At 44.6% G+C, this 27,947-nt stretch overlaps 1 protein-coding gene across 4 annotated transcripts in view; it reads right to left on the bottom strand.

Moving 5' to 3' along the window:
• LOC126337069 (mucin-17-like) overlaps positions 1-27,947 on the bottom strand; it is a 471,154-nt gene that overhangs the window by 139,515 nt on the left and 303,692 nt on the right. For 2 of the 4 annotated variants that reach the window (XM_050001402.1, XM_050001405.1), the window contains exon 1: positions 11,664-11,757. The exons of the other annotated variants lie outside the window; for them this stretch is intronic. The gene's annotated coding sequence lies outside the window, so the exon portion shown is untranslated. Of the gene's footprint in view, positions 1-11,663; positions 11,758-27,947 lie in introns of those variants that run through there. 4 annotated transcript variants of the gene reach the window in all.

Here is a 27,947-nt window from a genome sequence, read left to right as displayed (position 1 = left end):
AAAGCAAGACACCCGTATTCTGGCTCAAAAAATGAAATTCCTAAGAGGCGTTAAAAGTTGTGCAATAGAAGACAGAGTAATTAATCGACATACTAGAAATGAACTAAAACTTTTTAGAAAGTGGCACGAACACCTTGAAAGAATGGAGAGTGACAGGCTCCCTTTAAAGGTTAAAAGTCCCAAGGAAGAAGAGTTAGAGGAAGACCCCACCATCGAAGGCTACCGTAATAGGCAACTTCACCTAATTCCTGAAGGGAAGAAGAAGAAGAAGAAGAAGGGGAACAAAACCGGACAAAGTGTGTATTTTAGCAATTGCAAGTTGATTTGCAGTAAGAATATCATTAAGCATTTTCTTTTATGATCCTGTATTAAGAATAGCAAAAAGAATTTTTTTTTATTTGTCGTGTTTCCGACAAAGTAGGCGTAGGACGACACAGCAGGCGTAAGTGATTTACGCATGATCGCTGAGCGGCTGTCGCGTGGTCTGCAGCGAGTGTCGCAGGGCGGCGTCCGCAGAGTGGCAGGGCGGGCGCGTGTTATTACGCAGACCAGGCGTCCTTCTGCAGGTAGCAGCCGCCATTACGGGCTGTCTCCGTCCAGGAGGCTTCGCTTTGTCCGGCGAGGTCCGCCACGCAGCCGCCAACGGCGCGGTCCGGCCTTACAGCCGGGCGCTAACAGCACGCAGCTCCACAAAACACAACTGTCGCACCACTCTGCAACGCGGGACAGCGCGGACGCACGTGACTAACACTCCGACTTGTTAGGGCTCACCCGTTCCGTTTACGCACGCCGTCCAAGCAAACTGCCGACACTATGACGGGCTGAAAATCTGGCTCATCGCATCATGAAACAAAAAATGCAGGCCCAAACTAAATAACTCCATCATCTTTAATCTTCACTAACCAACATACATTTTCTAGGAGAAGTTGGAAATGGTCAGTGAATGCTTATTTTGGAATCAATCGAAGCATTGATGTTGTTCCTATCTGGGCTGCGGCCATAAATACAAAATGTTTCCCTTCCACGATTGGGTTTGCAGAACAGCAAGCGAGTTTCTCTTACGATCGAAACGTGTGACCGGGTGTTGTGTCCGACTCCACTATACGAAACAGCAGTGCAGCGGTTCTAGGCGCTACAATCTGGAACCACGTGACCACTACGGTTGCAGGTTCGAATCCTGACTCGGGCATGGATGTGTGTGATGTCCTTAGGTTAGTTAGGTTTAAGTAGTTCTAAGTTCTAGGGGACTGATGACCTCAGCAGTTAAGTCCCATAGTGCTCAGAGCCATTTCTTTTTAAACAGCAGTGCCTGTGTTATTAAGAAGTACGACCAATATTCATCGGACATGTATGCGTGTTCGAAGGAACACTGCATCGGACATTGAATCGTACTTCTTAATAACTCAGGCTCTGCTAGTTCGTGTTTATTCGCTAATACCAGGTCCTCACTCTCAAAAAATATGTCCTCCCTGGAAGGGAATATACGTAACGTAGGAGTGCTGGTTGTGACACATGGACAACATATGATAGTTCGGGTTTGGCCGTGATTCGTGCACAGGTACGCTAAGGCTCTGGGGTGTCCGCTCGCGTAAAGCGGGAAATTCGGGTTCGAGTCCCAATCCGGCACAAATTTTCATTGTCCTCATTCCAATATACAGCCGATGTACAAATACATTTCCTGACTCCACTATACCGTGCTGTTCACTCTGGCTCAACATGCTACATTGCTTCATAGAATTCGACGTTGGTAGTTCGACTTTCAGGTTCGACTTCCTGATGTCGTGGCAGTATTGAAGAAACTGACCTATATTGTTTAGACCCTGATCTGAAGGCGACTAATTTTGCCATGTTGGAAACTCCAGCAGTTTGCATCTGCGTTGCCTTCTCTTCGAAAGTCAGTGTCGCACACAGTGCTCAGATATCCTCCACTTGCACCGAATCTAATACCCAAGTCCTTGTATCGGTAAATACATTCGTGTCCGTCGCTCTGTGTTGCACGTTGTATCAAAACATTTGCTCTTTTGTTCTATTATATTCGTCTTTACATTCTGGTTCGACTGCCCGCAGTGGACGAGGCAGGTTGAACTGTGATCCACGGTATGTAATGCTTCTCTACGTCTTCCACCCTGCACATTCACGCGTTTGTATAAAATGCTCAAAAACGTTCTGCAGCAAGCTCGCCATGTGCATAGTTTATTCATTTAAATAGGGAACTTGTTTATCAACACTTTTTTGACTACAGGAAATTTCTATTCACAGGTACTTCTGCAACAAAGGGAAAGGTAAACTTTAAATATGAACGCAGCGCAGGAGAGTGCTATTTGTCTACACCTCTGAACGAAACAGTGACGCTTGTTCAGTCCGTCATATGTCGATCAACATGCAGTTATAACAGTGCACCCAAAATGTGAAAGTTAGCGTACTTCATTGTGATATAATACACAAAATGAAGCTGAAAAATTTACAGTTGCACGTCTGTGTCGTGTCGACATCGCATTAAAAATCCTTACATAAATCCTTACATAACGACTGAATTCCTGATGATGAAGCTGTCCGAAACGTGCACTGCTAAAGCAAAAACGCTCTGAAAGAACTGGATCTTATTATGAAGTCTTCGACTAGCAGCAATATCTATAAAGTGCTACAAATCAGTATGTATGTACTCCATGTTTCCTAGTTATAGCCAGCCAAATGGGCAGCTTAAACGTTTCTCATTAACAACTTCGGTGTGAGTTGGGAGTTCACAAAAAAAATGTCCAGAATGGTCTTAACAATTCACGTGCCAACATCTGAAATAAAACAGCACCCTTATTACAGAGAAAATGTATCAATTAAAATTTAATTACTTACTACCCTCTATCAGTCTTTGCTGATCCTTTGAAACAGCTGCCATTACAACCTTCAGGGAGCCGGGACGCTCTCAGCACTATGACCAGACAGGATAACTACACAGATGCCTGTGGGTAATGGTTCCAGGCGCAGCGGTTGTTCCGCGGACCTGTGGCTGGGTGTACTACGCAGAATGGTATAATACGCCGTTACAGCGCAGCGAGAGGACAGCCGCATTCCTGGGCGGCCGGAGCGCCACCTTTGGCATTAGGCCGGCGGCACGCGCCAGCGCTGCCCACCGCCGACTGCCCGTTTCTGATGAATGGAGGGCCTCGAGGAAGGGTACACCTCAGTAACACAAAGCTGCAACAGGCACAGCACCAGAGTCCAGGGCACACGTAAACCCACTACTGGCCACTAAATTTCCACTTTAATTTATCCTGCGTATGCAGTATATTAGGAAGAATACACGATTCAATTTTTAGGAGATTTGAGTGTAACAGAAGATGTGAAATTTAGTACACAGAGCAGCCACCTGTGGCAGCAACTGTCGCTCTAACTCGGCTGGGTGCCATGCCAATCTCTTGGCAGCCCACGACCAGATGTTTTTAATAGGTAAGACATCTGGCCAGAGTAACAATAGAAAAATTCTATAGGTCAGGACACGACTGGCAAAACGTGGTCTTCCGTTATCTTGTTGAAAGATAAAGTCAGGGAGACTCGAACGTAGGGCATAGACACTGGCCGTATCTCGTCAGAAATGTAGCGGCTGCTGCCAAAATTAACGGCTGTGTGAACCAGAGGTGATCATGAGTACCCACTGGCACCTCGGGTGCTGTATGATGATGAAAAATGCAATCTGGCAACACTTGGTTACCTCGGAGCCTCCACTCAGAGATATACCCCTCGTGATGCCGAACGCAGAACCGCGACTCGCCTGAAAAGACGATGCTGTGCCATACCTGTGCCCAGTGCTTGTCATTGGACGCACCATAGTCGGCACGCCTCACTCCTTTCTTACGTGAAGGTAAACTGCAACAAAGGTCGCCGTGCTGACGTCGAACTGGTCGTATGGATACAAGTCTAACTGAAGTAAAAACCATTTCCTGGCAAATATGTGACATGTCTGAACGATGCTATACAGAGAACAATATCTCTGATCTCTCGGACACTAGTCGTATGGGGCACCTAAGATTATACACGGCGTTCAGTATGGCCGTCCCGAACCCATCAATTCCACATAGCGGCCAAGGCGAGAAGCAGTACCGTAAAATGGTCAACCGCCTTCTCGACAGTTCACGATTCTACCTCTGTCGAATTCCGTCACGAACTGGTAGACGTTTCTTTTTCTGACACGAAGCATAACACGATCTTCTCACAAACAAACAACGTTCAGATGCGATTTCTGAGTGAGAGACTCTCTTGCAAGCTCTCCTTATACGCAGTCCAGTCACATTAAATTAATCATCGCTTTTGTGCGACACCAGCATTCAATAACCACTCACTGATCCCAGGCAGCAGCACTATCAATGTAGAGTATATTAAGCCTGTTGTGGAATGTAAAGAAAAGTGCAGTGCTTGTAGTAATGCGGATACGAAGCGATTTATATGAGGTCTACAAGGGTTTAACCACTGGCATTCGGGCCAGTGTTGGAAGCACTTCCGAAAGAGCTAAGTTTGTTAACTGTGTACACGCCGACGTGGTTAAACTACAGGGTATCCCACTCAAACCTCCCTGATTTAAAGGACCCAGGAGAGATAAACCACAGTAGATACGACAGTGAAAAATGCACCACATCGTAGAGCATCTCAAAGAATTTATATTCCAGCGTCAGATGTGCAAAGTATCGTCGCCAGAGTGCAGCATGGTCGCATGAATTGAAAATGGCGACTCTACAACAGAGTGCACAAGCAGTACTATGGTTTGCAGAAACAAAATCGCCCATTACTGTGTAAAGAAATTATCACCGTCTCTATGAATGTGATCTATCTGATGAGAAAACAATTAAGGATGGATATAGGCAGTTTTTGCCAACAGGAAGTGTTCTGAAACTTTCTGGCTGTGCACGTTAAGGAGTTTCCGAAAAGACAGTGGAGGATATCAAACAAACGTTTCTCAGAAGACCACGTAAGTCAATTCGTCAAGCATTTAGGCAACTTGATGCACCTCGATCAACATTGCATCGTGTAGTTCACCAGCGTCTTCGCATGTATGCTTATAAAGTCCAAATTCTGGAACATCTGTCGCCGAACGACAAACCACGCAGACAACAATTTGCAGCGAATATTCTGCACCTTATTGATATGGATGCCAGCTCCCTGGAAAGATATTTATTCTCAGATGAGGCAACCTTCGTTTATCAGGAAGGGTTAATAGGCATAATATTCGGATTTGGGGTTCGCAAAATCCGCACGTTGTCATTGAACATGTTCGTGATAGCCCTAAACTTCTGGTACGGGCTAATGTTCGACAGGATTGTTGGGCCGTTCTTCTTTGCGAAACAAACAGTGAATGGGTCAGTGTATCTGGACATGTTAAGAGAATTTTGTGTACCCTCCGATACAAGAATTGCGAACCAACATAATTTTTCAGCAAGATGGAACTCCGCTGCATTGGTCAACGGCTGTTCGCAAGTTCCTGGATAAGAAATTTCCCAATCGTTGATCACGTTGTTCTATTTTGTTCGTTGTGTATGATCGGGGCGGACGTCTCATGACACCCGTTCAGGTTGTTCGTTGATGTGTTCACTTAGTTTTTTTTTTTTTTTTCCGAAAGCCTCTGACCGAACACGCTGAGCTACCGCGCCAGCTTTGGATCGGACGCGGAAGACCCATTGCCTGGCCACCATGTTCACCCGACATTACGCAGCTTGATTTCTTCATGTGGGCATTCGTGGGAGGACCACGTGTATGTGACCAAAGTAGACAATATTACTACGTTGCCACGTCGAATCACAAAAACAGAGGAAATGTTAGAATGAACTTGGCAAGAAATTGAATATAGACTCGAAATTCTTCGTGCTACAAATGGTTCACATGTAGAGGTGCACTAATCATAAATAAATATATTCTTTGAGATGTCTACAGTGTGTTGCATTTTTCATTATCGTATCTACTGTGGTTTTTTTCCTGGGTCTTCGAAATCAGGGAGGTTTGAGTGGGACACCCTGTATATCGTCCATGGCAAAATGCTGCTCATCGGCGACGAAGCTGAAATTTGCACGTCAGGTCCGCAACGGGACGATCATTGGGCGGTGACAGGTAGCCTTTCCAGATGAACCACGTTGTATGCTCCAGGCCTAGGCAGGGAGCATTAGGGTCTTTCGGGCATTTTCAGGTCGATCTCGTCATTCTGGAAGGCACAATGGATCAACACAACTCTGCCTCTATCCTTGGATACCATGTCTACCCCTACATCCAACTTGTTCTTTCTCGACACGACAGCATCTACCAGCAGGACAACGCAACGTGTCACACAGCTCGCAATGTACGTGCGTAGTTCACAGAGCACCGGCACCCCTGGCCATCAAACGCCTCGAACTCAGTCGAGGATTTGTGGGACGCCTCGTTCGAGCTGCTCGCGTCATGGACCCTCAACAGATAAACAGCCCAGCTGCCAACGGCACTTAAGTCGGCACGGCTCCATAACCTTGTCGGTACCTTCCAGAACCTCACTGACTCTTTTCTTGCACTTCTCGTGGCGGTCCGCGCTGCAGATGGTTGTTATTCCGACTTTTGACAGGTGGCCACATTATTGTGAATGGACAGTGTGTATTTAATAGATATGGCTTTGCTCTTCACACTTTGTGCAGTTGTGATGAAATGCTAATCAACAGAGTATCGAAGCATGTAGCAAACTTCATATGAATTTTACGTTCGTTCCTTTTTGTCTTCACAATGTAGCAATTTTAAAGGTCAGCAAGTCAGGAAGTAATTCTGTATCGAACACTTTCGCATGTTTCCCACGTGGAAACGTTGAAATGCACAACGCTACCTTGAAGTACAGTATATTTGTTATTACAAAATCGGATTGAGTTAACAACTCAAGATCACACCTCAGAAAAAATTGAATAAGAGAGAAAGAAAAAAGTATCAGCTTGTTTATAGTCTCTGCAACCACCACTACAAAACAGCGCAATATTTTGACTTTTTTTCGTTCCCGTTTCATATAGTCCTATATTAGCACTATAAACAGTAATGATGATACATGCTACTCCGTTGTACGGCCACTGTGAAACTGTTTCTTGCAAAGAGGATTACAAATTAGCATCATAGCATCAGAGATGGACAGCTGCACAGTCATACCAGCTTGACAATGTATCCATCACTCGATATATAATAAGGAACTGACGAACAATAAACGAATATCGTTGGAGTATTCCACTACGCTAGTGACTACTTATTTTTAACGATACATCTATGTATTTGTCATTTATGCATGTAAGATACTTTCATTTGTCGAAAGGAATGTAGCGCTTACTAGCCATGATTGTAATTACTTATAAGAATACTGCTTGTTTAACGTTAACAGTTTGTGTGTCCGTTATTGTACTGTCAATGAAAAGTATCAATTTCTCGTGTCTCTGTGCGAAAAGAGCTACATGGAAAGAATTTTGATGGACATGAAAGGCCGTACCTCACGTTACAAAAGCCGACAAGGGATACGGAAACAAGCAATCACGACTGATCGCACGCTATCCTATTTGAAAAAAGAACGAAACACAAAGCTTCAACTGTTGGTATGCAGTCTTTTTTTAGCTTTTTCCTTGTTCCACTATTAAACAGCAGGTTTCCCATGATAAGTTTAAATCACCTTGTTACTTACAACAATTCAAAGTGCCCACTTGTTGTTCATCTTCGAAGTTTTATCTCTTGCGAATTGTCATGTTTCAGAGAAAAACTGGTTGTAAAAGTTTTTCATCAAATTTTCTGGTACCAGTTCTCAATGCCCTGACTTTTGAAACTTAAGACTAAATACCTCTGAAATTAGAATAATTTTTATTAAGGCATTTATAAGAAGTTGAACCAAGTTCCACTTGCTAACGCAATATCTTCTGGTTTCATCGCTGCAATGTTTTACGTAATCATCTCAAGTCTTCACATAAGTTTAAAAAATAAGCTGTCAAACAAAAGTCCGTCTCCTTAGAACTGATATTTCAGCAGTCTGTTAGCTGATTCAGATAAAAATCAACGGAGGAAATTACATATGGGAATTATATTTGCGTAGAAACGTAAAAGCAATTACGTAGAATTTCGAAAAAGTGTTACCACACTCCAAGTTTGTAGAAGACACGGTTTTTCTTTCATTTCTGTATTTCATTTTACCAGTGTTCCAAACTCAAATTTTTAATGTGAAAATATCGCTAAGAAAATGGAGAACAACCACTCTTTGGATAAATATAATTTCACGACAGATGGGACTGAAGTCTTCGCCCAAAGAAAAGAAAATTGTTCACCGTACTTAGAATCTAGTATGATGTTCATTTAAAAAGTAATGAGTATAACATTAGTAAAAATTTACTTCGGTTTAGCAAATATTTAACGCCAACTGCATACGTCCATATGTTGCATAAAGGACGCTTGTACTGGTATAATCAGTGAATCTGTGAACATTGCACAGTGTTCTTGAACAACCTGCACAGACATATGAAAGCCCACAACAGAATAGAGTTCGACAAGAGTCATAATCCACACGGAAGGAGAATGGGTTACAATTTATCGTCCTGTCAACAAAGAAATGATGAGGACGGAGAACCAGCAGCAGTTTGAGGAAGATGAGATACAATGGAGTTTGTGGTTTTCATGAAGCAGCAACCAATTTATCTTCAGTGATTTAGAGAAATAGCATGAAAAGTAATTCGTGGTTGACCGATCATTTCTCACGAATAGTCCAGTATCTTAATGTGAGCTCCGTCTCCCTGGGTTTCTGGTGTTGACTGGCCACAGACGCCAAACAGCCACTATCCGCTAGATGAAGGACATTTAAGCGGCAGATCCATGCGATTTACGAACTAATACCAAACTCCGCCCAAGAAGGCCAGGAAGGTCCAACGTTACCGACAGGCCACCGTGTCATCCACAGCTTACAGGCGTTCAAATGGCTCTGAGCACTATGGGACTCAACATCTGAGGTCATCAGTCCCCTAGAACTTAGAACTACTTAAACCTAACTAACCTAAGGACATCACACACATCCATGCCCGAAGCAGGATTCGAACTTGCGACCGTAGTAGTCACGCGGTTCCGGACTGAAGTGCCTAGAACCGCATGGCCACCGCGGCCGACCTTCAGGCGTCGCTGGATGCGAATATGGAGGGGCATGTGGTCAGCACACCACTCTCCCTATGTCAGTTTACCAAACCAGAGCTGTTACTTCTCAGTGAAGTAGCTCCTCAGTTTGTCTTCACAAGGGCTGCTGAGTGCACCCGGCTTGCCAACAGCGCTCGGCAGACCGGATCGTCACCCATCCAAGTGCTAGACCAGCCCACAGCACTTGACTCCGGTGATCTGACGGAAACCGGTGTTACTACTGCGACAAGGCTATGATTTATGAAAGTAATCTATTAAAACTGCAACGGTGGAAGATGGGAAGAGACAGACAAAGCTGTATTCGTGTAACTTGTCACTGAGGAATCGAAGTTATTGTTTGTTATAGTGCACGGAAGCAAAACATTATTTCCCGCTATACAGTCTTGCATTCAGTTCAGATTGATTTCATCGAGTCATTGTCACAAGCCAGTCACCTGACTCACTGTTACGCAGAAATACATGTTCTTTTATGTTAATTTTATCTCCGTACAGACACACACATTAGTATGTAGTAAAAGAACAATTACAATCAAGCCTACGCCCAAGGCGGGAGTGAAACACGCAAAATCAGCTTTTTGAGCCAGCATCGCTAAACTGTCATCTACTACACTTTACGGGCGACAGTTATTACCGCAAGGAACACTATGCCGAAGTGTGCTACTGACAAACATTCAGCACCGAGCGACGTGACGTAGTACTTGGGACGCAATACTTGTGCTCTAGAGTAGCACGATTTGTATCTTTGTCCAGTCACGCAAGTTTAGCCTTACTGTTGTTTCCCTGTATCGCTCCCAATGTCGTGTTGGTTTCACGAAAACAAGACGACAGATTTTTTCTTCTTCCCCACTCTCTCTTATGGTCAACGTATCGACGGGACCTTAAGCCCTTCTTCTTTTTCGTTCAGAACTGGGACGGAACGTGGTCTTTCTGCACATCTGACGACACAAACTGAACCAAAGTGGCTGACGTACGTAACTGCAAGCAAATCCTGAAACATCTCAGTTTGAATGATGACTTCGCTAAAAACACAGACTCACTTCGATTTCGGTCACACCTAGAAGTCACATGTATCAACTAAAAGTAGCATTTAAGCATTATAACAATCAACGCCGTGTGCCATCGTTTGACCGACGTTCGTAATTCGTTATTACGCCTTGGGTGTGTAACACACCTATGGTCCAAGAAACGAACGAAGAAGTTTGCTGTAAGAAAAAGTTTATATTCTTCGTTTTACCCGGTAGCAGTACTGATATGGTTTGCTGGAGTGAGATATTGCACTCCCGCTCCCCGAAATCTTGTTTGTACAGCATTGCCCGAAGGGCAAGGTACGTTGAAAGATTAAACGAACGAATCTGAATGCGAAATAAAAGTTTTGATTACAGATTACCTATAGCGTAGCTCTGTATTTAAACACACTTTTCATCATAAAATATGCAAAAAAATAAATTACGAAAAGTGCAAGGGGGTGGAGAGGGGGGGGGGGGGGGGCAGGGGGATTGTCCACTACGTGACTTTTCACTAAATGGCTTAGCAGCAGTGTATTCAAAAGACGGATTTTTTTTTCAAAACTACAATACGCAGGTATTCTTTTGTATCATCGATAATTACACTTACTATATTTGCGATGCCAACTTTTAATTGGAAGATCCGTGCTTCCGACTCTTTTCACTTGCATATCATCGACGTTAAACATGTTACGGAATCTTTATGAGTAACTACAATGTAGAAAATTTAGGGGTACGGGACGGCTTTAATATGGGCAGAATGGAATTTTGATTATTCACGCACAGTCTATTAGATCTTTATCCACCATTCCTTTCAAATTGCGTAATTACTTCAGTGACGCATTGTTGAAATAGTCTGAACACTTTACAGGCGAGAAGGCATCACATCCGTTGCACTGACGCAGAACACCTGGCGAGATATACTAGTGAGAGATATACTTGTAGTGCCTGTTAGTTGCTACTTGTAGCTGATCACAGTGTACAATCGTAAAAATTGCATTTTATCGTTACTGACTGGAGATACGCCGGCCGTGGTGGTCAAGCGGTTCTAGGTGCTTCGGTCTGGAACCGCGCGACCGCTACGGTCGCAGATTCGAATCCTGCCTCGGGAATGGATGTGTGTGATGTCCTTAGGTTAGTTAGGTTTATGTAGTTCTAAGTTCTAGGGAACTGATGACCTCAGCTGTTAAGTCCCATAGTGCTCAGAGCCATTTGAACCATTTTGAACTGGAGATATATGTTGCGTATTCGCGAATTGTGATTTTAAATTGTGACAAATCACAACTAAAAATCGCAGATACCGAAAAGCAGCATTCGCGGAAATCACTGATATCGGAAAGTCACCGTTTAGCCCATCCCTAGTGGAACTGGATCGGTGGCACTGTAGTACGGCACTAGCACGTACGCCGTGTCGCTAAGAACTGGTCACTGCGTTTGGAAAGTTGAGAACTCGATGGAGCGGCGGTCGGTGCGGCGGCCGGGTACGAGCTCCAGCGCAGCACAGCGAGACGTCCCGCTCACCTGGAGTGCCGAGTGGAGTCTCCGCCGCAGCTGGTAGCACAGCACAGCACGGCACAGCGCGGAACAACACGGGCGGAAAGCCGAGCTCACACTGGCCGGCGAGCCAGCGGCGCCGCGCCGCCAGCCTCCGCTCCGCTCCACACCACGCCCACGGGCGCCGGTCGCGTATCCTTGGTTCGCGCAGGTATTAAGGTCGCCCCTCTGTCACAAAGGAGTGGCCCCTGCCTGCTCCGTGGGGGTTGTCTCTGCGTCTGACCAAGCAGCGCGCTACGCTCCCCATTCATAACTGCCCATCTGCCGCTTCGCCTCCGACTCCAAAGGGCCGCAGCTTCAGAGTGAAATTGACGAGCGTGTGTAAAAACAGGAATGTTTTGGTAGAGAATGAGTTATGATATGCAGGTGTGCACATCTACGGTAACTGAATGCATGATTTTAATTTCCTCGTAGTATAAGAAAGAAAGAGAGAAAGAGAGAAGAAATGTCGTACTCGTAATTATAATTCTCCTTCGCTACGTTTCACTCTATCGTTGCCTTGTCTACCCTACGATAATCCAAACGAACAATTACAACATTACATTATAATAATATTTCGCAGTGAAGTAGGTGCCGGTTCCCAACCATACATCAGCAATTTTATAGCACACGGCTCGTTTGTAGACCCCTGTTTACTGTAACGTTCTCGCTTCTATTTCACTATACCTTTCACTCCTTGGAGTAAGCTTACAAATGGTTCAAATGGCTCTGAGCACTATGTGACTTAACTTCTGAGGTCATCAGTCCCCTAGAACTTAGAACTACTTAAACTTAACTAACTTAAGGACATCACGCACATCCATGCACGAGGCAGGATTCGAACCTGCGACCGTAGCGGTCGCGCGGTTCCAGACTGTATAAGCTTACAGCCTGCTTCATTGGAGCCTCTCTACATCAGTTTCGCATTGGTTTTAACTAATCTTCCCGCATTCTAGTAATACTTCGTTTCCATTTTTAGCATACTTTCTCTATTTTATTGAGCGACCCCTCCCGCCGGACGTTCGGGTCCTCCCTCGGGAATGGGTGTGTGTGTTGTTCTTAGCATAAGTTACTTTAAGTAGTGTGTAGGCTTAGGGACCGATGACCTCAGCGGTTTGGTCCCTTGGGAATTCACACATATTTGAACATTTCTATTTTATTCATTTATACAGTATGTATTAAGTTCTTATCACATCGTTTCCTATTTCATCACCTTCAATTTTTCTAAAAAATTTCACTTCAGCTCACTGTATATTTTTTCTATCTTTCTAAGGTGATGTTCGCGACTGCTTTACACACATACGCACACACACACACACACACACACACACACACACACACACACACACACACACGCTAATGGGATGGTCCCGGCGGAGGTCGGGGTCCTCTCTCGGGCATGTGTGTGTGTGTGTGTTTGTCCTTGGGATAATTTAGGTTAAGTAGTGTGTGCGCTTAGGGTCTGATGACCTTAGCAGTTAAGTTCCATAAGATTTCACACACACATTCTTTTTCATTTATTTTTTATTTATTTTTTGCAAATAGGAAAATTTCTACTCAAAACACAGTATTCAGAAATCTCACAAGTCACTCACTTCACGCCACAGGACTGAATACATGACAAACCATCCAAAGCACAGGACTAAACATAAACTCAAACGCAGGCAAAACTACGACAATACAACACAGTTGCTATACCAGAAGCCTTGTATGTGGCAGAAACCACACTAGTTAAAGGGATGAAAAAAATTCATAACGTCGAGAAAGAAGAATAGAAAATACTTAGTAAAATCGGCGTCGCTGTTCTTCGAGACGGAAGTTCGGTCAGAGGACCTACAGAGGAACTGTACGAACATACACACAACCTCACATATAAGTTTAAGAAGAGACTCCTACAGTTCTACGAACACCTATGTTGGATGGACGAAAACAGATTCAGTACAAAAAGTTTTAACATTGTTAATGCAAGTAAATTAAAGATCAGCTGGCTGATGGACAAAATCAGATCCAATAAAAAAACTTTTAACATGGTTAATGCAAGTAAATTTACGATCGGCTGGATGAAAGAAACACAAGAAGACCAGGAATACAATTTAGAAACAAAATTAGAAACAATAAAATGGAACAAATCCCAAGAAAAGAAAAAAAATATTGAAAAATGGACACAGGAAAGGAAGAACAAACACAACGAATAGATTTTGGGAAGAAACGCATAGAGGAAAATAAAGTGAAGTTGTGCTTGGCTCAAGTCACGCCCTCAATTAAAGCGGAGTAATCGAGCAGAATTTTAATAATAATAACGAAAACCGTCACGCATGAACGTAGATGATAACAGAACCAGAAAAGTTTCAGTAAACTTGGGTCCGGAAGTGAGCCGTTCGCGAAATAACTGGTGTCTTTTATCCGGGCTAGCGGCAACTCGGACTCCGATTTGCAGACATAGCCGCTCATGCTGGAGGCGCCCGCAACGCCAAGTGTTTCTCCCAACTCCGATCCGTGGCCAGCGGCCGTGCAAGTGCACTGCTGATCTTGAAGAAGCTCAGGGCATCGCCTGGCCTGACAGTGGAAATCTGCAGTTGCCTGTGGACTCGATAAGTACTGGATTACTATATTACAAGACTAATGCTATTACACACGTCGACTTGACTTCGGATCACCTGGACATTCTAGTTAACCTATACTGTCTGTTTGGCCTTAAGTGGACTTTGTCTTGGCACAGACGTGTATGAAGTAGTTCTCTTGTTATACTGGGACTGTTAGTTCAGTGTGTGGAATTAATGAGATTATTCATCCAATTTATTGTCGAATCCTTCAGTGTGATTACGAGCCAATACTGAATTCACTACGAATTATTATCCTTATTTGAAGTTATAATTGTTGGCTCATTTTGTCGTAGTAGGTGAGACAAGGGAAGTATTGTGTCCCCACCACAAGCGGTAAGCAGCGTTAGACTTCAGAGGGTGCCAGTCAGTCTCAGCAGTGCGCCATACATAGGATAATCATTCGCCTAGTAGTTGGCGCTACAAGACATTCAGATAGCTCATTCATCCGCCAAGTTTTGTCTGCCACCACTGACAGCTCTGAAATTCGGGGCTATTTGATGCATCCGTCAAATCGTTCGGAGCTGCACAGTAAGCGGTCGCACGCCGACTCTCTATAGTAGTAGTCAGTAAGTTATCTATTAGAGTCGACCAATACCGGTCGTCGGGCAGTTAATGACATTTGTTGAAGATCAGTCGAAGTGGTAGTCAAACTGCCGAGTGGAGTGGCCACGCGGTTTGAGGCATAATGTCACGGAGTGCGCGGCGCCTCCCGCCGGAGGTTCGAGTGCTCCTTCGGGCATGGGTGCGTGTGTTGTTCTTAGCGTAGGTTAGTTTAAGTTACTTTAAGTAGTGTGTAAGTCTAGGGACCGATGACCTAAGCAATTTGGTCCGTTAGGTATTCACACACATTTGAACATTTCTTCAGAGACAAAACTTAGAAACTCTCTAACTGCAGTCCAGACAGAACTTCAGTTAGATAGTGATCGTCTACTGTGTTACATTAGATTACGTTCAGAACTTTTACGTCGGTGCCATGCCATATCAACAAAGCAAAAGCTGAGTATATTTTTTAATGTAATTTAGTCTAGTAAATTATTGTTTTTGTTTCATATGTTGCTCAAGCTATTCTGTTAACGAGATATTGTCGTGTGAAGTGAACACAGCAATCGTGCAAGTATGCCAGTTTTCTACAGCCACGGTACTCTGTAATTGGGGGTTCGCTTCCCGCTATCTGTATGTTGCACACCTAAGTAATTAATTCGTGAATACAACAAAAATCATGCGGAGAAACATACAGTGCAAAACTACGAGAGCGAGATTCTTCCCTCCCGCTCTCTAATAACTCAGGAAATTAAAATATGGACGATATCCAACTGACACATTTATATTAATTTGCCCCGCAACAGAATATGCTGAAGTTATGGAATTTTTCGCGGTATCGCAGTAGGGAAAAATCCTCGGACTGAGCTTCCATACTGTATGAAGGAACGCGTTGGGATGTTGGCGGCGCGTGGGATTAACCGAGGGGTCTAACGTGCTGCAGTCATGGACTGTGCGGCTGGTCCTGGCGGAGGTTCGAGTCCTCCCTCGGTGTGTTTGTCCTTAGGATAATTTAGGTTAAGTAGTGTGTGAGCTTAGGGACTGATGACCTTAGCAATTAAGTTACAATGTTGGCGAAGATGGAGATGCATAAATAGGTGCCAGTGAAGCTGTCATCGGAATGTGTCCTACCACGATTATAGACGCAGCGTTGAAGACATGCACGTGTAGCCCCTTAGCAGATGTCTGAAAATAGCACCGATATAGATAATTCCCACACAAAAAATAATAAACAATTAAATAAAAACAAAATAAAAAAGCTAGTAGACTTATATATTGTAGTCCACAGCGGCCAATTTTGTAAGGAATGAAACAAAACATCGTCATTTTCAAGTGAGTTACTTCTTATTATGCTTCAGTTTCATAGGAGATTCATGTTCTGTTCATGTACACAGATACATGTAACACCGATCAATACTGAATTTCACACTATTATTTTACTACTGGCGCAAGACGCCCGCCTAACGCTTTCTTTACATCGTTGCTTGCCGAAAAAACTTTGCATTTGCATGGAAGTTATGGACTCTAAAATATAAAACGCAAAGTAATTCACCCCACGATGATAGCGTGGCTGCCGAAGCAGATAGCTATTCAAATGGAAGTATGGCTGATACTGAGCAAAGTTTACTTGTGAACTGACAATTATCATTTTGTCAAGACAGTCCGCGTGCAACAGACACATCTGTGAAAGTATTTGAGAGAAGTGACTTATTGGGCGTGTACAATAATTGCTTCGAGTTTATAGAAATTAGTGCACACATACGTAGAGGAGACTAGCAGCCGAAACGTTTAGTAGAGCCAGAGTGGAGTAAAACGACGCTGGCAGCAGCGGCTCTCTTTTAGGCAGCGGGAGCGCGCGCATCTGCCCGGCTGACCTATACCGTGCTGGAGGATCTCCCGGTCACGGCGCGCTAGTGTCGCAACGGCGGCCGCGGGCGCTTCCCCGCCGTACGTTCACTGCGCCAGCTGGCTGTCGCTTTCCGTTAGCACGGCGCCTCTCAACTCAGCATTCCGTTCTGTCTACGTTCGCAATCGGTGCCAAGTTCCAAACAACGGCCGATACACTACACCCACATACACAGATCCAGGTTCCAACGTGAGAGGTGTGGTGAGGCGAGCGGTGACGCCGCGTTCTACAGGTCGATTATAATTAAAGTTAAACTTTCAAAACGCTGTAGAAATAACACCACTGGTCAAAGTGACGTCAAATTGCAACGGAATATTATCGGAGAAGGGAGAAAACTTGTGGCAGAAGAATAAAAATGGTGTAAAAACTAATCAATAGATGACGCTGTATGTATCAGAATTCGTAAATGAAAATAAGTTGTTATAAACATGCAGGCTGCACGGCTTTTCCTTTTTTAGTGTCTGCGACGTTTACCGTGACCGTCTCATTGCAGGATCGCGCTCTGCTTGTAAACCTGTATTACAAGAACGATGACTGTGCACACATCGCTCTGCAGAAGTTCAGAACAATGAAAGGTTTGAAAAAAAGGAGTTAATCCGATGACTGCCGTGGGTCTGGAGAAAATGAGTCGTAAATTCGAAAAGACGGGTAGTTTTGGTGTGCAACCTGGTAGAGGGAGGAAACGGATTGATTCGACGTCAGTGGTAGCAGTGGCCACAGCAATGCAGGAGGAGGCGAGTGGTGGTGTGCAAACGTGTAGTGCGCGGAGAATTGCCCCTACATTGCACATACCCCTGAGCACGGTGGGTAAAATCCTGCGAAACGTCCTTCTTTGATATCCCTTCAAAATTACCCATGTGCACGAGTTGCTTCCTGTTGACCTGCCAGCAACAGAGACCTCTGCTTTAGAATTTCTTGCTCGCATGGAGGTGGACAGTGATTAGCCGTGGAAGATTTTGTGGACAGACGAAGCCCACTTCCATTTGACAGGTTATGTCAATACACAGAATTGTCGAATATGGGCAACGGAAAATCCACATGCAAATCAACCAGTACCACTTCATCCTGAAAATGCCAATTGTGATGCAGGTTGACGGCATCATTTATCATAGGGCCATAATCTTCCAAAGAGACATGTGCTTCCGGTTCTGTCACCTGTACCGTCACTGGTAAGTGCTATGAGTGTCTTTTGCGCAACCACGTGATTCCAGCTCTCCAACAGCGTGGATGTGTGGCTGGGACTATTTTTTTGGAGGATGGCGTACTTCCACCCATTGCAAATCCAGTTAAGCAGCTGCTGAAACACCGTTTCAGAAATGCTAAAATTATCAGCCGCCATTTCCCTACAGCCTGGCCGTCCGATTACCTGCTGTTAATCTGTATGACTTCTGGCTGTGGGGCTATCGGAAAGATGTTGTGTTCAGTGTTCCTATTGCAAACTTAGCTGCACTGAAGGCACACATTGCGCAACACATTTTGATCGTGACCCTGGACAGCTGTGGAACATGCTGTTTCTCGATTTCAACTTGTTGCAGAAAACGGTGGACAGCATACTGGACACGTTTTACGCCAGTCACACGGAAATTAATAATCCTATTTGATTTTGATTGGTGCTTTTTATGCTGTTTTTGCCCTCAGTACAATCGAAAAACGATGTGGTTGATGGTTTTCATGCGGTTTTTGGTCTCAGGACAATTAAAAAGCGATGTGAGTGATGCTATTTATACGGTTTTTGGCCTCAGGACAATTAAAAACAGATTTTTCCCATCCGATGTAACATGACCTTGCGTGGTGGATAGGGTTGCGAAACTAACAGTATCACACCTCTACACCCATGCACACTGAGTAGTATAGTTAGTTTAACGTCAAACGTACACCTTAGGCATTGTTGTATGATTCATTGGTCATTGGTAGTCTACCACTATTAAATTATGGTGCTTACAAACGCCATCTGTTGCTATATCTAGTAACTATTTATTTTTCTTCTGCCATACGTTTTCCCCCTTCTCCGATAATACTCCGTTGCAATTTGACGTCATTCTGACCAGTGGTGTTATTTCTACAGCGGTTTGAAAGTTAAGCTTTAATTTAATCACCCTGTACATCAAGAACAGTTTATTGAATATGTTTGTATTTTTACATTTCTTAATTTCCAACTTTCTCATCTACCTTCCGGAGAATGAAATAGCATGGAAACTAAGTATCAGCAACTGTAAGAATTTCAGTAAGTAATTTCAATAGGTAAAATAATTTTTTTTTCTATAGGCCAATTTCGTATGAAAAAATGCGGAATTTATTATGGGACATAGTGGAATATTCCCGCTTCAGCTCCTACAGTTACCTTAAGATCCGATACGACGCGGCGCTATACACAGCCTTCAAAATGGTGTCTACAACTGAGGTGCGCTAAGCAGAGAGCTATCATTGAGCTTCTTTTGGAGGAAAGCCAGAGCATCGTAGATAGTCTTGGGGACTTAGAGAATGTCTACGAAGACCTGGAACTGAACAAAAGCACGGCGAACCGTTGAGCGAGATTCAAAAAATGGTTCAAATGGCTCTGAGCACTATGTGACCTTCTGAGGTCATCAGTCCCCTAGAACTTAGAACTAATTAAACCTGACTAACCTAAGGACATCACACACATCCATGCCTGAGGCAGGATTCGAACCTGCGACCGTAGCGGTCGCGCGGTTCCAGACTGTAGCGCCTAGAACCGCACGTCCACTCCGGCCGGCTTGGACGAGGCGTCTGTCATCATAGCAGCAAAATCACGCAAACCTGTCCGATTTCTCGTGTGCAAGCCGGCCGCACACAGCTGTGACTCCCGCAATACTGGATCGTCCGGACACTCTCATTCGAGATGATCGACGGCACACAATCAAGCATCTCGCTGCACGACTCGAACGTCGCTGTTGGTAGTGCCGACACACTCGTCCATCAGTTGGAATACTCAAAGAAGTGCGCCCGCTGAGTTCCTCGTCGCCAAGAGAACAAAGGACTATCAGTGCGGAATTGATCGCGCGTTACGAGGCTGACCGTGACAGTTTTATTTTTTATTTATTATTATCATTTTTTTTGGTGAATAACGTCACGGACGATGAAACATGGGTTCATCACTTCGAGCCGGAAGCAAAACGGCAATCCATGGAGTGGTGACACATTATCTTTCCTCCGAAGAAAAAGTTCGAAGTCGCACTGTCAGGCGGTGAAGTCGTGGCGGTGGTCTTTGGGGACTCTGAAGAGGTTATTCTGTTTCATACCCTCCCTCGTGGTGCAACAATCAACTCTGAAGTATGCTTTGCTACCCTCAGGAAACTGAAGAAACGAAAACTTCATTGGACTCTTCTTCGTCATCTACTCTACAGCCCAGACCACCTTCCGACTTCCATCTGTCTGGCTCAATGGGGGATGCACTTTGTAGGAAGCAGTACGTGGATGATTGGGAGATTACTGATGCAGTAAGACTTTGTCTCCGACGTCGATCAGCAGAGTGGTATCATGCGGGCATACAGGCTCTCCCAGTAAGGTGGCGTAAGTCCATCGCATTGAACGGAGATTACATTGAAAACAGGGGTTTGTATACACAAAAGGGTGGGAAATAATATGGTGTATTGGAATTCTGAATAAAACCAATTTGCTTTCAGAAAACAAACAGTTTTGCATTTCTAATTTCACTCACCTCGACAAATTACAAGCTACGTGTAATACAGGGAGGTCTCCCACGTGCATCGGCGTGCGGCCAGACTACCTGCACAGAACATTCCTGTCACGTAAAGCAGCCGACGCATAGGTTGAACTGACAAACCACAGGAAGGTGAATGGGGCAAGACAGAATGGTAAATACTCCCTCATCCACACAAAGGACACACAAGCACGCACGCACTAGCACACACACACACACACACACACACACACACAGAGGCTTACTTCCCGAACGTAAGCGGAAACGGCGGTAAGATACAGCACTCCCTCCATTCATACGATCACATACTCATAGTCTGTATTCACAATCTTAGTGCGAAGTGAAACACTAATAGTGGTGACTCCACATTTCGATTTTATGCCGTGTACGTTCCAACACTGTCAAACTTGTTGTTATTACGGCAATGAAATAGATTGTATGACTTAGGCACTTCCCAGATTTTCGGATAAATGCCTTTCAAATGGAAATGAAACTACACAACTTCAGAGACTTTACTGTTCTCAAACAGATCAGAAGGGGCGAGTGAAAATTTCTACCAAAGCCGGGAGTCGAACCCTGGTCTCCTGCTTACTGGATCGAGGTGGGAGGTGTGCCAGGGTAATTCGTCTAGTTGCGCGAACCACTGTGACGACGTAGCTTAGTGGCTAACGCACCTGCCCACTAAGCAGGAGACCCGGGTCCGATTCCGGGCCTTGGCACAAATTTCCACTCGCCGTTTTTCAAATGTCTCATCATTGGCTGTTCCATGTGTAACATGTGTTTATAACAAAAATATGATGTCTGTCGTACACTGTGAATACGCAAGTGCAAAACATTTGCGGCCATTACTTAACATCTTGCTTCGTCGTTCAACAGCTAGCAGGCTCAACCGTAAACAGTCGTATCCAAACAAGAAAAGCGGAAATACTGACACTGGAAGGAAAGAAATGCCCAAATCGTCATTTTTTTAACTCCTTTGTTCAAAATACTCAAATCTGGATACGGATGGCAAAAGTCTTCTGAAAAGTAGCAACATAGTTTGCTCCTGCTTATGTTTCTCACGCTACTGACTCATGAACAAATTGTTTCGGCCATTAGCTGTAAATAGTCCATGGGATTCCATTCGAGGAAAACCCGTCAGCTCATAGATTTACGGCGGCTATAATCCGTTTTATGTTCCGACACTTTCCCTTTCAGTCACTTGCAGTAAACCATGAAAACAAAAATGTGGCAAGGCTGCCTCGTAACTACTTCCTGCTAAATCGAACGAGCGGTTAACACTTCGGCATTTAAATCCCTTAAGCCTATAACGCACACTTTTCAGTGACTAGAAGTATTCCGTTCATGGATTTTATGCTCCATTTGGACCGTTATCTGCTGTTTCGGTTCCGAAAACCCATTCGGACCGATGGATTGCTGCAGCAACAGAGAACTACAGGAAAACACAGCTGCGGACATGCCGTTTACCGCATTCCCATAAAAACAGATATCTATGAACTATAGCGTAGATACCAATTTCCTTGATGCTATGATTAAGTGGAATTAATGTTTCAGTCTTTTCTGTACATACCCCCTGATGCGAGTAATTTAAAAAAATTATCGAAGAAAAGTAATAAAATTTTTACTGGTTCCGTTCAAAGCGGAAGGGCCCTACATGATTATTCAAGGCATTTGGCGCTATTTACATTTACATCTGCAATGTTAACTTGCTAAGCCACATTCTTGTTTTTCGAATAATATTAAGACCAATCAGTGTGTGTTATACAATAGTTACTTTGAACTTGCTTATGGCCAGATGTTTCGAGATACATGGCTAATTAATGCGCATTGTGAATCCGTAGCGAAGACACAAAGTGATACAGATGACTAGGCCAGCAATGACTATGAAAAAGCATTAAGTATTTGCTGAGACCACCAATTGTTGCTTTCATTTTATGGCTCTGACGATGGCCAGTGTAGGCGGATACTGGTTAACGTTCAGAAGCATTTTGTAATTGTAACAGATGAAAACCAAGTAGTAACCATTTAATCAATCAAACACGGAATTGTTAGATCTGTTAGTAATAGAGCGATCCATTTTCGTTGCTTGTCAGGGAATTGCACAGTGACAATGTATGCTGGATGTACTCACGTTCGTAAAACAGGAGTCAGTATTCGCTCCGTAGCTGAGTGAACAACGTGTTCGGTTACTATGCGGATGATCCGCATTCAAATCCTAGTGGACTGTCAAGGACCTCTCGTTGGTTGGAGGATAGGAAGGGGGTCCATTCAGCCTCGTGATGCCAACCGAGAAGCTGTTTGAATGATTAGTAGCAGATCTGAGGACTGGAAAGCAGACAACAGCAGGCTCTACAATGTGCTAACCCAACACACCGCATGCAAATGAGGCCATAAGGTAGAGGGTGACATGGAGCTCGGTCAGCTCTGGATGGCCCATCAAGCTTGTATTTGCATAAGCAAACAGGAAAGGCCACAAACAAATATAACACTTCCGTCTTCTACTACATACTATTACCAATAGGTTTGTAAATAATTACTTAAATTAGAAAAAAACTTGTGTATATCAGCGTCTAAATGCTTCGGCTACTATTTGCGTTGCCTCCGTCGAGATGGTTTCTTGTGGTGCCCCGATACAATTGTAATATGTGCTGCTGCGCTCTGTTAGTGAAGTTGTCACACGACAGGTGCGGATTGGATGGAAGGATCAAGAGAGTTCAAGCATTGTATTGCTACGCAATTTTTGGTGGACGTGGTCAAAAGTATCCAGACATCAATTAGTGGACATTAATGTGGGTTGTCTCCACCCTTCGCCTCTGTGACGGCTTGAACTATGATACCGTAACACCACCGTCTCCGCGCTTAGCTGTTGGCACTTCACCTGATGGCAAGTAATGTTCTCCAGGCATTCGTCAAACTCAAACCCCTTTCATGAGATTGCCAAAGGTACAGGCCTCCACAGTCTACTGGCGTCACTCTTTACGTCACCTCAAACATCGCTTACCATTGACTACAGAAATGTGTGGTTTACGACGAGCTATTGACCATTGCATCCCATGCTTTTTAACTTCCTGGACACTGTGAAATTATCTGGTGATTACTTCTGCTGATTTCATTTGAATTTTTCAATCACCATCCACAATGCTCGACACTCCCTGTCCACCAGTACATGAGGTCTAGGTTTAGCTGTACTTGTTTCTTCACGTTTCCACTTCGGAATCACATTAACAACGGTCGACCTGGGCAGCTTTAGAACAGCTGAAATGCCCCTGATGGATCTACTACTCGGTGACACACAATGACCAGTCCACATTCGGAGTCACTGAACTCTCCTGACCAAACCATTCTACTGTTGCTGCTTCTCCATTGATAACACAATTCCCATCTCCTTTTAAGATGGCAGGGAACACCTCTCATAATATCCAAAGATTTCTGATCAGGTAGTGTATAACCGAAACAGTGGTAATATATTTATGCTACTGTTTTCTCTGCACCTTCACTCACATACATGCTTGACACATACTTTGCACGTGTTTCCTCCTTTCTCCATTATTGGCGCAGCTCCTCTTTCCCCTTTGTCTGACCTTCCCCTCCTTCCCCCAGCTCTCTATCAATGCCTTTCTTTTCCCTCTGTCCATCTCCTCCTCACCACCATCTGTCATTCATCTACTTCTCACTCCCCTTCCAGCCAACCTTCACCTCACCCCCTCTCTTCCCATCTCTCTCTCCTCCTCTCTTCATCCCCCTCTGGCTCACCTCCTGTCCCTACGACTCCTCCTCCCCAACCCTCTGGCTCGCCTCCTGTCCCTACGACTCCTCCTCCCCACATCACTCAATTCATATCCTCTCACCTCCCAATTGATCTCCTTCTCTGCCTCTCCCTATCCACCTCATCTCTCTGTCCCCTCTCTCACAGTTTCTTCCCTCCCTCTGTCCATCCACTTCTGCCCCCCCCCCTCTACTTACCCTCTCCTCTTTCCCCTCTCTGCATATCTAACCCATCCTGTTTCCTCTTTGTCCATCCCCCTTTTCCATTCATCTCCACACAAACAGTTCCTGATTGCACGTCGGTAAGGTAGGGCACAACATGCCTGTCATGCTGGGTAGCCCAATGTCAGGGGCTGAATAACCTGTTTTGCTCCTGATGTGTACGCTACCCCACAAAGCAGGTCGATTAGGCACACGTGTAGTATGACACAACACACCGGTCATGTAGGGCAACCTATATGGCAGGGGCTGAAAAAAAAATATGCTTCCTGTATTTCTGCTCCTGCTGGAGGTAAGAAGCTACAAACACAAATGTTTTATTGTTCTACTATACTAGATTAAAAATCGCTTTGTGACCCACTCGCACAGCATTTTATGCAGTACACTAATTTGTGAGACTTGGGAGTGGAGTGCGCCACCAAATCGAATTTGCAATTGCACTTATATAACACAATGGAAAGCCTGGGTGTAAAACTTGGGACTATCACTTAGGCAAATATCATCTTCCTTCTTCAGTTCCACCTTCACACATTGGGCAAGGTGGTGCAGTGGTTAGCACACTGAACTCCTGATTTAGGTTTTCCATGAATTCCCTAAATCGCTTCAGGCAAATGTTGGGATGGTTCCTTTGAAAGGGCACAGCCGACTTCCTTCTCCAGCCTACCCTAATCTGATGGGACTGACGACCTAGTTGTTTGCTCACCACCTCCAAATCGATCAACCAATCAGCCAACCACCTTCACGCTACATTGCAGTGACCCACTACCATAGGAATTCGTGGGCATTTTAACTGTTCAATTGTGGACGTGACTTGTGTGAGTGTCAGTCAAAAGCAGTGTCGCAGTTTTGTTGTTGCGGATGCGCTGCTATACAGCTGACATGCCAGTATGTCAGTATTTAGACTCGTGCTGTGACACGGCAGGACGGGCAGGTCTCGACCTGTGCAGCCGTTACCGCTGCGCGCTCCGCGTTGCTCAACTGAACGCACGCCGGCACGCGGCCTTGCGGGCCAAAGGTCTGCCTCCGGTGCACGAGCGCCGCTATTACTGCCGCCGTCTGGAGGCCGCCACCACCGCAGCGGGTCGGCATTACTCAGACGCCTTCGGGAAAAATGGAGGGGCAGTTTAATCAGCGGTAATACATGCAGCGGATGTCCGTGAGGAATCACCGAGAGCGCGAGAAAGCGATAAGGTTTTGTTGGTCTCAGCAGGGTCAGGCGACAACCGCAGGGAGCAAGCAGAGCTTTCCTTTACGTAACGAGTCGCCTGCTCCTAGTTGCTCGAACTCTGTCCTTCACGCAATGATGCGGCGGTCGTTTCCGTGACCGGTTTCTTCGCTCGCGGTACCGTGCGCTGCTGTTCGCTACCGGCGGCCATACTAATGAAAAGCGGCCTACACCGAGGCCGTGGAGGCAGGCGCATCTCCAGCACCGCTTTCTCCTGTGGCGTACTCGGTTTATACGCAGCGCTACTCTAATCTAATAACAACTCGGGGCTGATCTCGTGAATTTTTACTAAGTAATGATGTCTATTCAGTACTAGCTGGCTTGAAATGCAGCCGTGAAACAATTTTCTGTAGCGTTATTTTGACTGTTGATGGGCAGTGTTGTAATGAGCAATATTCAGGTCTTAACATAATTTCTCCGAGAGCTTCCAAATTACTTGGCATAGATTTGAGCAGTTGGGATTTGAGCTGACCGTGACGAGTTTGTGGATCGGATCGATTAGGTTCTAAAGCTTGGCAGTTCTGTTGGAAATGAAGAGAGCAATAATGACACTAGTGATAGAGAATTAAAAGCTAGTGATGGAGGATTAAAACGTGAGCTCTGTGGAATTAGAACAGGTGAGATATAATAGGTGGCTAGTTTCGAGAGAGTCCCTTAGCAGTCACGCTCAGGTCGACCACAAGGTCACAAACGTTCTGAGTAATAATTAGTGGAACGAGATGTAGGCACTTATGCACTGTAGCACAATGCTGGGTAATATACTGACAGCACCGATATATGTACGTCCAAAATAATTTAGTCCCAAGCCCTAGCTTTTGGTACTATTATATTGCTACCCCACGTGTACTTTCATGCGGTATCCTTCAAAGTGGGCATTTCACAGGCTCACTGACAGGTTATGAACCGGACACTTTTCTAGCTCCCTCTCTCTCTCACACACGGGGAAAGATATCAATGATCGTTTCGTTCATCAGTTACTACGAGGAAGTTACGAAATATTTAATTAATATCAAATCCAGACGCAGATTCGAACTGTAGAAGAGATTACGAGCCAAATGACCGCAATCATGGGTCGATTGCATGCATAATCAATGAGCAGGAAAATTTGAAAGGCAAATTTCCACTACAAAAGTAATTTTCCCCGCTATTCCGAACTGACCGAGGTGTTGACATGGAAAAAGGACCACAGGGTGAGAAGGTACGCTTAATGTTGAGATTAGTGGAAATTAATTCATTAAAATAGTCCCAAGAAAGCGTGTTCGTTAGAAAGGCTCTTAGGAGCTGTCGCGTTTAAACTTGGTACTTGGACCGGAAGAATACTTTCTTTTCATAGCCTCTGACTAACCACCACTCTGGCCTTGGCGCATGTAAGAAACTGAAGTATCCCCTGCCGCTCAGCAATAAAATAGCAAGAGGGAGGTCAGCTCCGTCTCCCTTTGCAAGAAATACGTAAAACCAAAGAGACACGCTCTCCAGCCCACTGAATAGTCTCAGTCGGTTGGTTTCATTTCCTCACGAAGATTGGCGTGCACCATTTTAGCTGCAGTATGTGTTGAACTTCATTACCTGTGAGTCAGTGGTGTACATGAAACTCACAATAATAATCCTGTCGTATCTCAAAAGGGGGCACGCGATTTTCACGAACGCGGAAAAAAAAAAAAAAAAAAAAAAAAAAAAAAAAAAAAAAAAAAAAAAAAAAAAAAAAGAAGAAGAAAATGAAAAAACAAAAAAAAACGCGCTAGCATCCGATTCTACATAGAAGCTTCCGTGGTAAGCTACCCGGGCATGAACCCGTGGCTTCATCAATCTCATGACTCATTAACTTCTTACTTTTTTCCTTCGGATTAGTTCACTCTTCCCTTCTTCCCTAGAGGCTGAAACTGACGCCCGACATTATTTTCTTTGTGTGCTTCTATACGTTCTTTCCCTTGGATAGCTTGACTGTGTATTCATGCTTTTCCCCTTCTTTTAGTGCTGGAGCTGAAGGGCCGGAAGGGGGAGTTGACCCATCGCTTGGCCCTCTCGGTCTCCTGATCTGACTCCGCTGGATTTCAGTACATGTGAGTTTATGAAGGACAAGGGTTCGAGATCTGGCAGATTCGAGACAACGGTTCTACGCCGCAGTAGTCAAGCTTACGAACATGTGGTGGCAGGTGGAGTACCGTTTCGATGTCTGTAGAACTACAAACGGAGACCACACTGAACTGTACCAACATACATAAAAGATGTTTGCGCTCCTGTGTGCAATGTAGGACAAATAAAGTTATAAACCGGAATAGATATTGAAATATAAACAAATGTTTTTGTATACCTGTATCCCGGTCACGCTGTG

The sequence above is a fragment of the Schistocerca gregaria genome, chromosome 2 (assembly GCF_023897955.1).
Source record: "Schistocerca gregaria isolate iqSchGreg1 chromosome 2, iqSchGreg1.2, whole genome shotgun sequence".
Classification (NCBI taxonomy): domain Eukaryota; kingdom Metazoa; phylum Arthropoda; class Insecta; order Orthoptera; family Acrididae; genus Schistocerca; species Schistocerca gregaria.
This window is presented reverse-complemented; position numbering and strand designations above follow the sequence as displayed.